The following is a 13,912-nucleotide window of genomic DNA, read 5'->3' on the forward strand; positions in this document are numbered from 1 at the left end:
AGGTTGACCTCTAGTTTAGACAGACAGACACAGGCACACACACATGAGCACACATGTACACACACATGTGCATGTGCACACAATACTCATACAGGTAATATGTTCATTTTACATAGAAATAGCATCAGAATTTAACTTTATTCTATTTATAATGTGTTGAAGGGCTTGGGGGTGGCCAGTAATGTGCTCCAGAGGGAAAGGGCCTAAGATAGTGTCTAAAATTGAAGCTGTCCTCTGCTAACCATGGGTTCACATAGCCAGAAAGTGTGAACTTGGTCAGGGTGGTTTCTCACAGAGACTCTCAAAAGGGGAAGCCATTAATCATAGGAAATCAATGTATAAAGAGGGGAATACAATGGTGGCCTGTTAGGGTGTGCAGTCTTACCTTTAAAGGTGGCTTTGGAGCGTATTCCTTTCTATGCTCCCCAACTTTCACATCTTACCTGGAGGGGGGATATTTTTTTCATTTTTCTCTACGATGCTATAATCAAAGGAGAAACATACGAGAAGCCTGATAATTTCAGAGTCTTCATTTCAGGCCATTAAAGCTGTACTGCCTAATTTCCTTTCTAAAGACTGGAACTCTCCAGAAAATGAAGAGATGAAAGGTCTCAGCTCTCAAGGATACTTGTTCAGCCACTCATACAAATGACATATAATAACATGCATTCTAAAACTAGCCATCCTCCCTTTAGTGTCTCAAAACACTATGAATTGAGGCAGTCTAGATTAGCTATTAAGCCCCTCCATGGCTGGCTGATCAATCACGGGGGGCAGGACTGAAGGCTTATAGAGTTGTGTTGCTGAGCCGCAATGCAACTCAGCACGGCTCATCATGTGAAATTAGATTCTCCATCAAAAACAAAACAAAACAAAATTTGTGTGTGGCTGAAATTATGATTCTGGGTTCAGGCCTCCAGCTCGAGCTTCAACATCGACGCAGAATTGATGAAGCTGCCAAGCGGGAATATGCTCTGCTTGATCTTCACAGCCCTGGAATAACATCGCCTAAAGCTACAGTTGCTGTAAACTTACTTTGCACAACCGACTTAGCCAGCGCAGATGTATTGACTTAGAGTGCCCATGAATGACATTAGGGCTACTTAGGAAAGAAAGAGAGAGAGAGAGAGAGAGAGAGAGAGAGAGAGAGAGAGAGAGAGACCAAATAACAGCAAAAGAACGCAGCAATTGGTTCTGAAAATTACCTTTTTCCAGTGAACCTCTCTGAAAAATTACCTTTTTCTGCTGAATCTCACTCAAAAATTACCTTTTCCAACTGAAGCTCTCTCAAAGTGCCTTGATGGCAAGCAATGCAGTTTTAAGTTGAAAATGTCACAAGGCCATGAAAAGAAATTGATAGAAAATTTCAGGGTTCCTTGTTGATATTTGAAGCAGCCCGTGGGTTTTTGTTCCTTAACGCGGATCTGCTCTGCCGCGCTCCCGCTTTGATTTCTGTATTGCCCAAACCAGCGTGCTTCCTGGCTTAATGGCTTCACAGAGAAGGCTACGGAGGTGATGTAGTTATTACTGCCAAGGTTCTCTTGCCAGTGGGAAATTGGTAAACATATGTTTTCAAAATCTCCATTCACCTCAGAACTTTAAAAAAAAAAGTACAGTAAATAAAATCTTGAAGTTTGCTCATCCTTTAAAAGAAATGGTAATTATGCATTTGAGGGGCGGTTTGCGGGGGAGGGGGTGTTGTGTGTGTGTGTGTGGGGGGGAGACAGATCTTCTGCTTCTCAAGTCAAAAAGAGCAGAAAGGCCCCTCCATCTTGGAAGAAGCAACCCTGTGCAACATTCTGGGTTTTCGTCCTGAATCCACCTCATGCTTCAGCATGACCTTGGCCGAGTCCTGTGGGATGAGAGTGGACACGATTTTTTCAGAAGCGCCTCCTGGCTATAATATCCTACAGCTTCCCTTTAGGCCAGACAAAGGGAAGACTGTTATATGATGGCTACTCTTTGTTATCACTGTTGCTCTAGGAGAAGCCATTGGTTCTGTGTGTGCATGTGAATGTGGGTGGGTGGGTGCACACTCCGGCCATGTGTCCCCATTGAAAAGCAAAGGTGTGCTTCCCATTCCAGGCTGCTTGGGGTGTGCTCTACAGAAAGACACTGAGATTCACTAGTTTGGGGTAGACCAGAACTCTACTTGGGAAACTTCTTCGTGCCTGGATGCCTGATGAATATGGTTTTCATATTCCTCCTTGACTGTTGCCTTCCTCTCCCTTTGTCTCTCTGCTGACTTTTCTCCAGCCTCAATTCTTCTCTCTGCCCCATACCTTTGTCTTCTCTGCTTTCTTCTAATTCACAAGCCTTTTGACCAGCATAGAACCTCCTACAGCAGAACACATGCTGAAGAACTTTGTGAGTTTCTGTAACAGGTATCAATCACAAAATGTTTTCTTTTCTTTATTAATTCATGAGATAAAATTAGGAGTGTGCCAAACGATTTTTTTTTGACTAAGGTTTTGATCTTCAATATTGAATAAAATCAAAATTCTGTTAAATCTGAGATTTTATAAATTTTGGACTAGGAGAATGCTTAGTCATCTGTATTTCAAAATTAATTAGGATTACAACTTTATTATTAACATTTTGATAGTCAAAATTTAAATTTTGGCACTGCAGAATAAGTAATAATTTCTTTATTTTTCTCACTCACTAAATTGCCCTTTTTGTCTTTTTTTTTTAATGCTTTTAGTTGTAACAGAATCATATCGTTTTTCCTCCTCCCAGCCCCTCCCACCTACCCTCCCTTAAACCCCACATACAGACCCTCCCTCCCACCTACCTTCCCTCAAACCCCACACACAGCTCTCAAGTTGAGATACTGATTTTATTTGATTGTGTGTATCACATGTGTGAGTGCACAGATATTTATAAATACAGCCTGCTATAGTTATAATTGTTATGGATGGCAGCATGTAAATGCTTTTAAGGCTGACCACTCAGCATTGGACAGCCAATGCATGTGATCATCCCTGGAGTCATCCGTTGCCTGCAGTTCTTTGTCTAAGGGTGTGGCCCGTGAGATTTTACCCCTTCCACATAAATGTGCCTGTTGATCATTGATGTTGCCCTTGTTCCAGCCCTTTGTGTGCATCCATTTCTAGGCCAGGCTGTTTCATGCAGACTTCCTAATGCTCTGGCTCTTACAATCTTCCTTAAGGTTCCCCGAGCCATCAATGAAGGGGCTGAGATGTGGATGTATCTGTTGGGGGTGGGCTCCCTTGATCCATTGTGGTTTTCTGCAATGGTCTCCATTTGGGGGGCTTTTTTGATGAGGGATGGTAGCTGCACTTCTCTGTTGGTGTAAGGATTAGATCTGGAACGTAATAGATCTGTATGCTGGTCTAGCAAAGTGATTCTTTTCTAAGGGCCATGACTTCACTAGCCCTGGGAAGCTGGCTAAGTTTCTAGTACCAGGCATGATTTTCTTTTTGTTGAATGGGGCTTAAGCCCAGTTAGACATCCCTTGGTTGCCACCAATATGTGAGCAGCACTTACTGAACTCTTTTGCATTTATTATCCTAACACTTAAAGGGAGTCAAACACATGGATTTAATTCCATCCAGAGAAGGGGTGGAGAGGCAAGGAGAGAAAGGAGGAAGGAAGAGAAATTAATCCAACACTACATAGTTTTTGAACACAGACTACACACACGTACCCATACATACATATCTTCAATGTGTTTGTGGAGGGGGTGAATTGCAAAGAAATAATTAATACTTTTTTATACTTGGTTTGTTTTGTTTAATAATAACTTAGGTGACTATTTTGAAACTACTTCTCATACTTTGTAGAGTTAAACTGATAAAGAAAGGTGTGGTTGAAAGCCAGAGTCCCGCTGTGAACGGAGAAAGATTTAAAGGGGGAGTGGGTGGGTAGGGGAATGGGGGTGGGTGGGTATGGGGGACTTTTGGTATAGCATTGGAAATGTAAATGAGCTAAATACCTAATAAAAAATGGAAAAGGAAAAAAAAATAAAGAGATGTCCCCATTATCCTTGATCATTTGGACACTTGGTCACCAGCTGGTGGAATTGTTTGTGGATGCTTAGGAGTTATGTCTCTGTTGGAGGAAGTGCATCACTAAGGATGAGCTTTGACGGTTCAAAGCCTTGTGCCACTCCCTGTGTGTACTCTGCTTCCTGCTTGTTTTGAGTTCTCAGAAGTCCCTGCCATCATGCTTGCTTCTTGTAGCTATGTCTCCCTGCCATGATTGACTCTTAAACATTAGAAGCTGTAAAAAAAAAAAAAGAAAAGAAAGATTTAAATATGGGGCAAAAACAAGGAAGAAGTCAGAGGGGGAGATTTGAGCTAGGAGTAGCAAGAGGAATAAAAAGCGTCTGGGTTTCGGTGTCTGCACAGTACATATGCACACACAAGCTCTTGGCATGTTTGTATGACACTCTGTCCATGAACATGAAAAAAGTGAACATAAGTGTGTTTATTTCAGGCCCTGTGTATTGAGTTGATGGCCAAGAATTAACACTCCAGTTGCCACAAACATGCTTAACACCTCGGAATTGGAAGTCTTCAGATAAATGGGTGATTCCAGAGCTGGGCAGGATGCATTAAAGAGGAACATGGGTATCTTGTTAAGTCTGTGAGTGAGGAAGACCAGAGAGAAGAATAATTATGGGGAGGGGGAAAAAGATAAATTGGGGAACTTAAGTTTCTTGCTTAAGGCAGAAAACAAAATGTTAACAAGTTAAGTGTGGAGTATGTGCTAGCAAACGCCAACATCCTGTAGCCATCATGGTAAAGACTGTATCAGGAAGTAATCAATGGTTGATAGCAAATGAAGCTACCATATTTGACAAGAGCCCAAGATGTTTGCATGCCTTGAAGTATCTACTCAAAAACTGTTTTTAGCTTATAAGATGGGAAATCAGTAATAACATTGTAGAAAAATCTAGAATACCTTAACTGGGAAATTAAAGTTCTTACATCATGAGGACCAGAGGAATGCTGTGTGCTTCCTGCCAGGTGCCCCAGGAGTAAAGCAAGAGCGACCACGCTGTTCTGCTGAGGCTCCATTCATAGCAAGACACCGGACAACACCTGACAAACCTAATGTGGAAAGCATCCCAGTTAAGGATGAAAGAGAACATATTCTTTGTCAGGTGACGCCTTCCAGTCCTCCAGAGAGAAATGGGAGTTTTTGTTAGTTACCCCATTAAGCTGAGCACCTCTGCAGGTGGGGCTTGGGGCACAGAAAGAAAGGCACAGAAAGCTGTAGGGCAGAGGCATGTCCTTGGCCTTCAGTGGTGCCCTCTGGGCCTAATGCCACTTCTGCCATCATGATGAGAGGTGGCCCAAGGACATTGCCAAGCAGAGGGAAGACTGTAGAGGAACAGGGAGGAGGAAGCCCTCAACTAAACCCTCAAAGGCAACAAGCCGGTTGCTCCTGCGAGGCTGACCAGAGTCCCTGAAGCTCAGGCCCATTCACCCGACCTGTGTTCACTTCAGACAAAGGAAAAAAAATCAAATTCTGGTCTTCTTCCCCATTCCACCTCCCACCATACACTTTGCAGAGCCCTGAATTTGGCCTCTGGGCATCTGGTCCACATTCAGGGCTGTGTCCAGAAGGAGCAGCACTGAGGAACAGGCTAAGTTCATCTGCTCTGCAGCTAGCACTGCTCAGTGTATGTTATACTAACTTGTGATTTAATTCAGGTGCAATTTAGAAGTTGTTGGAAGGCAATTTTTCTTCTATAGCCCAGCCTATATCTCTGCTGGGTAAATATTAAACATGTCCCTGAAAAGAAAATGCGTTGTAAGGTCAGTGGGTGTGTCATGGTCAGTTAGTACTGTTCATGTCAGGTTGATTGACAGCGCGCTCAGCTCTGTCTACACAGGTTCTTTCCCCTGCTCATCTCTGTTCCTGGGAGACTTTTACATTTCACCCAGGGTGGAAGACTCACATGTTACTCCACTTACCTTCCCTAGTTTCTATGTTTTGAAGCTCTGTTATGAAGTAAATATGTATTTACAATCACTCTGTCTTCTTGCCATACTGAATTTTTTACTACATTAAAATTTCCTCTTCATCTTTACTGCCACTCTCTGCCTTGAGGTACATTTAAAAAAAATTACTATTTGGTAAATAATTTGGCTATTTTTCTCCTTTCTAATTTGCATATTTTTATTTGAGGTGTATCTCTTATAGACATCGAGTATTAGCGTATTGCTTTAGCTTTGCTTTTTATTGAGTAGCAATGTTATTCTTTTATTTTGAAAGTTTAAGTCATTTAAAACAGTGATTAGTGTGGTTAGATTTAGTCCAACCGTCATATTGAGTGTTATTTGCATATACTTGGTTGTTTCTTTTTCTACTTTCTTTTAGTGAATCAAAAAACAAACAAACAAACAAACAACAAACACTCTCCAAGTTGAGGATGCTGCTTTGAAGTTTTTAAAGTAAAAATTGAGGGACACAAGATGCAGTTGCTGCTCTAAGTCCTCATTACTGACTTCCCTGTCTATTGCCCTGAGCTTTCCTCAGAGTTACCACTGTACCCTGCACATACGATCTTCCTCCTCCTTTTCCTCCTCTTCCTCCTCCTTTTCCTCCTCTTCCTCCTCCTCTTCCGTCTTCTCCTTCCCCTCCTCCTTTCTTCTCCTTCCCCTTCCCCTTCCACCTTCTCCTCTCCCTTCCCTTCTCCTCTTCTCTTTCCCTCTCCCCTCCCCTTCCCCTCCTCTCCCTCTTCCCACCCTCCTCCTCCTCTTCTTCTCCCATTTCATCATTTTCTCAGTTGCATCCACCTGGGAGATATCATAATATAATCATCACTCCAATGAAATCCTCACTAGCAGAACTGGCCAAACACATCTGGTAATCAGATAACAGAAGTAAATAAGACACAAGGATCTTCAACCCTTCCTGTCTTCCCACCTCACCTTATTTTCCCCGAAATGTTAGTGGGATGTTATCCTTTAGCTACCACATTGCAGTTGTTTTGTGCAGTGTATCTGAAGGAAAAGCATGAGGTTGTGTAACAACAACTAAAAGTAGAAGCAGCCAGCTAATGCTTTAGAAAGTAAGACTGTAAGGCTTTTAGCCACACGTACACATCCAGGTCATAAAAGGAACTAGAGTTTCCTGTGGTTAGTGTATTAGCTCTAGCACAAGTTCACTTACCATGTGCTAATGTGTGCATCATTGATTGCACACTGTGTCTTGTATTCCTTCTAACTAATGTTTTTAATTACCTGCAGTGTGAAGTTAGAGGGACAAGACACCTCTGTCTAATGCGATTATTAATACATTCAACACTACACTACTCATTCTTAAATATCAGAACACTTGATACATTAGAGTATATATATACAGTGTTTCAGGGTTGGCTCATCCACTGACCAGCCACAGTGTAGAGTAACCCTTCTCCTGCTGTGTCCTGAGAGCTCTTACTTCTATGGAGGCTCTCATTGCAGACATTCTGTGTATCTCCCCCCAGTGTGTGAACAACTTCAACACATTTGTTGCAATTCAGAGAAGGAAGAGAAAAAGAATCAGCAAGAGGCTGTAAGTAAGAAAGGAAGAATTCCACATTTTGTTCAATTAAAAATGAAGAGTTGTGCCATTTCCATATCTCACATGTAAGACTGCAGGTTTCAGTGCTTTACCCCCTTGTAGTTGAAATCTAGGTAGCAGGCACCACATAGACACATTCTGTATACAGCACATAGCCACTCTCTGTGTGTGCAGCACATGGCCACTCTCTGTGTGTGCAGCACATGGCCACTCTCTGCATGTGTAGCACATGGCCACTCTCTGCATGTGCAGCACATGGCCACTCTCTGTGTGTGCAGCACATGGCCACTCTGTGCGTGTACAGCACATAGCATTGCTGTCACGTGCATATGCTTTGTCTTTTCCACTGGAATGCCTAAGTGACTGGACATGCACTTGATACCCATCTTTTCTGTAGTTATTGCCTGTTTATTTCATAGTTTTTAAACTTCATTTTATTTTTGAGATTATAATATAATCACATCATTCTCTCTTCCCTTTCTTCCTTCAACCACTCCTAAGTACTCCTCCTCCACATTCATGGCCTCTTTTCAGACTAATTTTTATTGCATGCAAATATGTATATACATATATTCTTAAATATAATCTGCTCAGAGAATGTTGCTTATATGTGTGTTTTCAGGGCTCACTATTTGGCACTGGACAACCATTGGTGTGCTCTTTCCTAGGGAACACTATTTCTTGCACGCTCATCTTTCCTCAGTTGCCTATATTTTTGTAGGGTTTAGGCCCTTCTCACCCACTTGGGCATGTCTCTTGGTGTTATCCTTGTTCAGTTCATGTTTAGGCAGACATGTTGGTGAGACTTTACAGGTGTAGCTTCTGACATTACTAGGAGACACAGTGTCACACCAAACTCTCTGACCCTCTGGCTTTAATGATATTTATACCCCCCCCCTTCTGCAATGTTCCCCAAGCCTTAGTTGCAGGAGTGTTCTGTAGATTTGTTTTGTTGAGACTGGCTCTACAAATCTGCATTTTGGTTGTAGTTTTCTGGAGTGGTCTCCATTGGTTGCAAAGAGAAGTTTCCTGGATGAAGGATAAGGACCATACTTACCTGAGGCTATAAGTATAAATGCTGATAGATTGTCAGAGATTAATCTGGTTGAACAAATTATACTCCAATAGCCATGACTTTGTGAGGTCCGAGTAGTTAACTGAGTTTCCAGTACTAGGCACAATTTTCTTCTTGTTGTTGAGTAGGTCTTAACTCCAATTAGGAAACTTTGGGTGACTGCCAAGGTATGTGTGCCACTACTGTGCCCTTTGGGTTATCATGCTAAGGTGGTCACTGTTGTGGTTCATGGGCATTATAGCTTGGTGGGCTGGTTGTCTCCAGCCTTTGGAAGCTTTCATGGTGCCTTCTGGTACCACAGAAGCTAGTGCCCAGGGAGGGACGTTAGGTTCCAACTCGGGAACCTCTCAGCCACGCTTCTGAAGTGCATAGTGCCTTCAGCAATAAAGACTTACCTGTGGGGCCACCAAGAGAATAGCAGTAGGCTGTATGTTTGCAGTGAGGCAAGCAAGGGCAATAGCAAGAGGCTGCAGGTTTGGGGAGTTTCTTTGAAAATCTTAACCAGCCACTCAAGAGAGGGCTTCTCATGTTTAGTATTGGGCTTTTGTTATGTGTTCTTTGGCTATCCCGAGCTAGTATCTCGCCAGCAAGAATTCACTCGGACAACCGGATTCTTCTATGGCAAAACTTTATTGCTTCATCTGAAGGAAGACCCCGAACAAGGAAAATGGTGCTGCTTATATACCCCTCCGTGTGACGCATCAGCTCCTAATTAGCTGCTCACTCATCACCCCACTACTACGCTCCGGGATGGGCAGTGACTTGGCACGAACTTACTCTTGCACCTGCGCACATTACTTGTTTACCAGTTAGGCACAGCGGAGGCTCATGATGGCGATTGCTCACAACTCTCCACATTTGGCTCCTGGGGAGAGCTCCATCAACCTAGATGAAAAGAAGTTCATTAAAACGGAAAGTGTTCATTTATGCAGTTACTTGCATTATAGGTTTTGGGGGTAAAGAGTATGTCTCGTAGCTTTCCCAGACATTCTTATTGTTATTTTACCCTCCTTCCTCCTCCTGTGTGTAACTTTTTCCTTCCCCAACAACACCCTCATGTATTTAATTTTCTATTGGCTCACGTATCATGCTATTCCCCTTTCCCTTTCCCCCACATTCTTCTGTATTTACCTCCCTAAGGAGACCCCCTTTCCCAGCTCCCTCTCAGGTCACCCATACCTGCCATTCCCCTCTCTACTGCTCTCCAACACCTCTATGCTGTCAATGGTTTTGTTTCCTTTCCTTGTTTCTCTGGGGTTTAACCACTCTCCCACCCCACCCCTGGTGAGTCTGTGTATGTATATGTATGTGTGTGTGTTTGTGTGTCTGTGTGTCTGTCTGTATGCATGTGTGTCTATGTATGTCTGTGTGTATATGTGTCTGTCTGTGTATGTATGTGTGTGTACCACATTTACATCACTCATTTATCACTTGAAGGACATTTAGGTTGGTTCCATGTCCCAGCTGTTGTTAGTGGAGCAGCAGTGAACATGGCTGAGCAAGTATCTGTGGCATAGGATGTCAAGTCCTTTGGGCATATGCTCAGGAGTGCTATAGGAGTCTTATTTATTTATTTACTTATTTATTTATTTATTTATTATATGTAAGTACACTGTAGCTGTCCTCAGAAACCCCAGAAGAGGGTATCAGATATCATTACCGATAGTTGTGAGCCATCATGTGGTTGCTGGGATTTTGAACTCAGGACCTTTGGAAGAGCAGTCAGTGCTCTTAACCACTGAGCCATTATCCAGCCCAGGAGTCTTACAATAGAGTTACCTTTAGTTTTTTGTGATTTCTCCACACTGATTTTCATGACAGCTGTGCCAGTTTGCAGTCTCACCAGCAGTGAACGAGGATCCCTTTCCCTCACCCCACCACCATTTGCTGCCAGTCATTCCATTGTTATTTGCTATCCTGACAGGGGGCAGATGAAATCTCAAAGTGGTTCTGATTTACATTTCCCTAATTAGTGTGGATGATGAACATTTTTAGCCATTTTTTTCTTCTTTTGGGAATACTCTATTTTCAAATGGACCATTTACTTGTTTTGATTGATCTTTGGAGTTCTCTGTGTATCCTGGATAATATTCCTCTGTCGGATGTGTAGCTGGCAAAGGATCTCTCATGCTGAGGGCTTTCTTCACACCCCACTGATTCTTCCTTTAGCTGTGTAGAAGCTCTTTAGTTTGATGAAGTCCCACTCAATCCTTGGCTTTAATACTTGGGCAAATGGAGTCATGTTCAGACACCTACATCTAGGGAACTTCTGGATCTTCTGAGTTTCACATTTAGGTCTTTGATACATTTGGGCAACATGATAGATACAGGTTTAATTTTGTTCTTCCACATGTAGACATACAGTTTCCTAACACTGTCTGTTGAAGATGCTTTCTTTTTCTCAGCTCACACTTTTGGCATCTTTGTCAAATATTAAATGGGTGAACATTTATGTACTAATACTTCGGTCTTTGATTTTGTTGCATTGTCTGCGCGTCTGTTTCCGTGTCAGTGCCATACTGTTTTGTTACTATGGCTCTGTGATATACATTAAGATCTGGAAAGGAAATTCCTCTAGCCTGGTTCTTTTTGCTCAGGATTGTTTTGGCTAACAGGGGTCTTTTGTGGTTCCATAGGAATTTTAGAATAGTTTTTTTTCCCTTTTCTAATTTTGTGAAGAATGAGATGGGGATTTTGATTGGGATTGCATTGAATCTGTAACCAGCTTTTGCTAAAACAGTCATTTTCCTCATGTTAATTCTTCCAGTCCCTGAATGTGGGATGTCTTTCCATTTTCTACTGTCTTTTTCAATCTCTTCAGAGGCTTAAAGTTTTCATTTTCGTGGTCCTTCACATCCTTGGTTATGTTGAGTTCTAGATATTTTATTTTCTTTGAGGCTATTGTGAATGGGAATGTGTCCATGAAACCCTGCTTTGTATGTTTGGTTTTGGTGGTTAGACAAATTATTGATTGTGCAAGATGATTCTAAGTCCTGACATGTTGCTTAATTTATAATGTCTAGACTTTTCCTGGGATGTTTTTTAAGGGGGTGGGGAAGAGTGTAGTGTTTAATATATTGTGCCATGTCAAGAATCTGGACAAGAAGGGAAGCTCAGTCAGTAATGTGCCTGCCTCACAATCCTGAGGATCTGCGTTCAATCCCCCAATGCCATGTTCTTTAAGCCATGTGTGGTTGTGCACATTTGTAACCCCAGACCTGGGGAGGTAGATCCCTGCAGCTTAGTGCTCAGCCAGCCTAGTCTATGTGGTGAGTTCCAGGTCGTTAAGAGATGCTGTCTCAAAACAATAACAATAAAACCTAAGGTGGACAGTGTCTAAAGGAAGATATGCAAGGTTGCTCTCTGGCCTCCATGTGTATAAGCATCTGCACACACAAGTGTACCTGCATGTGAAGGAACAGCACATGTGCACGCGCATGTGTGTGCGTGTGTATACATGTGTGCACATGCACACATACATACACATGTATTTACACATGCAGTGGTAGGCAGGGAGAAGTTTCACAATAGCAAATTTGTTTTCACTTAAATTTTCTACTCTGCATACTCATGAGGGCAAAAACTGTAATTTAAAATATGCTATGTGCCCAAGTACGATCTTTAAAAAGCTCTTTTTAGGAAACATGGGATAAACAATTATAGGTGAAGACATCATTTAGTTGACAATATTGTCTTACAACTTACAGTCTATAGCAGTACAGATTAAATAAAATGTGTACACAATACCAGCTTAGAGCACAGACTTGCAAATTAACACCAGCAAAGGGTCTTGCTGCATCTGGAAGGCCTGTGTCCCTCTGTAGCTCAGAGCCAAACCAGACAAGTTTTGTTTCCAGAACAAAAACCTTCAGTGTAAAATGGCTTCTATTTGATCCTAAGCCTGCACCTGCCTGGCTGAGGTCCTCCTGGTTTAATTTAGTAAGGAAAACACATGACACACATTTCTACAGTAAACACATTAGAACAGAAACATGCCCTGGTGGAGCCATGCATAGATGCAGCAGCCCTGACTGACAGTAGGACGATGTTGTAGACCTTCAAACGGAAAGCAAAGTCTGAACACTGCTTGTGTTCAGAATGAGTGTTGGTTGCTACCTTACGGCAGGCCATATGGGCATAAGTGCTCAAACAAGAGCTTTCTTGGAGTAATTAATTATGTTTCCTGAAGTTGCTTTTCTCTGCAACTTTAACTAGCCACGAGTCTCCAAAGCTTGCTTAGCTGGCATTGTTAGATGCTCTGATCTGGATTTTTGCTTATCTCTATGGAGGAAAAAGAAGGATCCTAAAGTAACCTCCAACCAAGAGTAGCTAGGAAACAAGTTAGCTGCCAAATCCCTCACATTGCATAGCTCAAAGATATCATATCTAAGGAGAAGCCAGGGAAACCAGGATGCTTGATCCCCTTGGGGACTGTGGAGTATTTTCAGGACACAGGGACCAGAAGAGGAAACCACATTCTAGCTCTATGTCTTCACGGAGTAGAGCAAATTGATCCTTGAATTAGAGGGGGCTATAGTGGCTGGAAGTTTCATGGAAGATTCCAGAAGGAAACTACATGAAGACAAGCAGCTCCAGAAATCAGCAAAATGGTCCCTTGAAGTTCTGATAATCACTTGGTCATGCAGGTGGATAGTGAAGCTTCCTATGGTAGCCAAGGCAGCAGCAAAGAGCTGCAGGCCGCAAAACTCCCCAGATGCATAGCAGCTGTGAGAAACGTTCAAAATTCAGTAAACCATGATCAGCAATAATGACCACCTATGACATAGAAGACTCCATTGGGGTCATAGTGCTGTTATGGAAACGAATTATCCTTAGAGTAAAAATAGCCTATATGTATGCTAGCAAAGCCTAAAGGAGCTGGGTTTTTCTCAGCAAGCAACCCAGTCTACTGAAACAGTCAGGCACTGTAAGAGTCAGGCCACAGCCAAACCAGACTCAGCAATGTGACATTTACAATGTCCAGTAATAGATTTACACAGCAGTGCAGTCTCAAAAGCTGGAAAACCAGAAATAAATTGAGATGTAAAGACAGGCGCACCAACAAGAAGACAGGTGTATGTAGAAAGCGCAGACCACACTCAGATTCTTAAAGGGAAGCAGGAACAAAAGGACCAAAGAGGTGGACTTAGCAAGAACCAGAGGAGACCTCTAGGCATGAAAAATACTAACACTCGAAGTAAAACATCATGGCATCAACACAGCAAAAAAGGTGTCCTCTGAGGACAGATGATGCAGACGAAGCACATCTGTAAAAATAAGATAAACCAATGTCTT

General features: G+C 42.4%; 1 pseudogene; it reads left to right on the top strand.

Annotated features, from left to right (window-relative positions):
- The first annotated feature begins 896 nt into the window (after positions 1-896).
- Gm38433 overlaps positions 897-13,912 on the top strand; it is a 33,959-nt pseudogene continuing 20,943 nt past the window's right edge.

Source organism: Mus musculus, chromosome 5 (assembly GCF_000001635.26).
Source record: "Mus musculus strain C57BL/6J chromosome 5, GRCm38.p6 C57BL/6J".
Taxonomy (NCBI): Eukaryota; Metazoa; Chordata; class Mammalia; order Rodentia; family Muridae; genus Mus; species Mus musculus.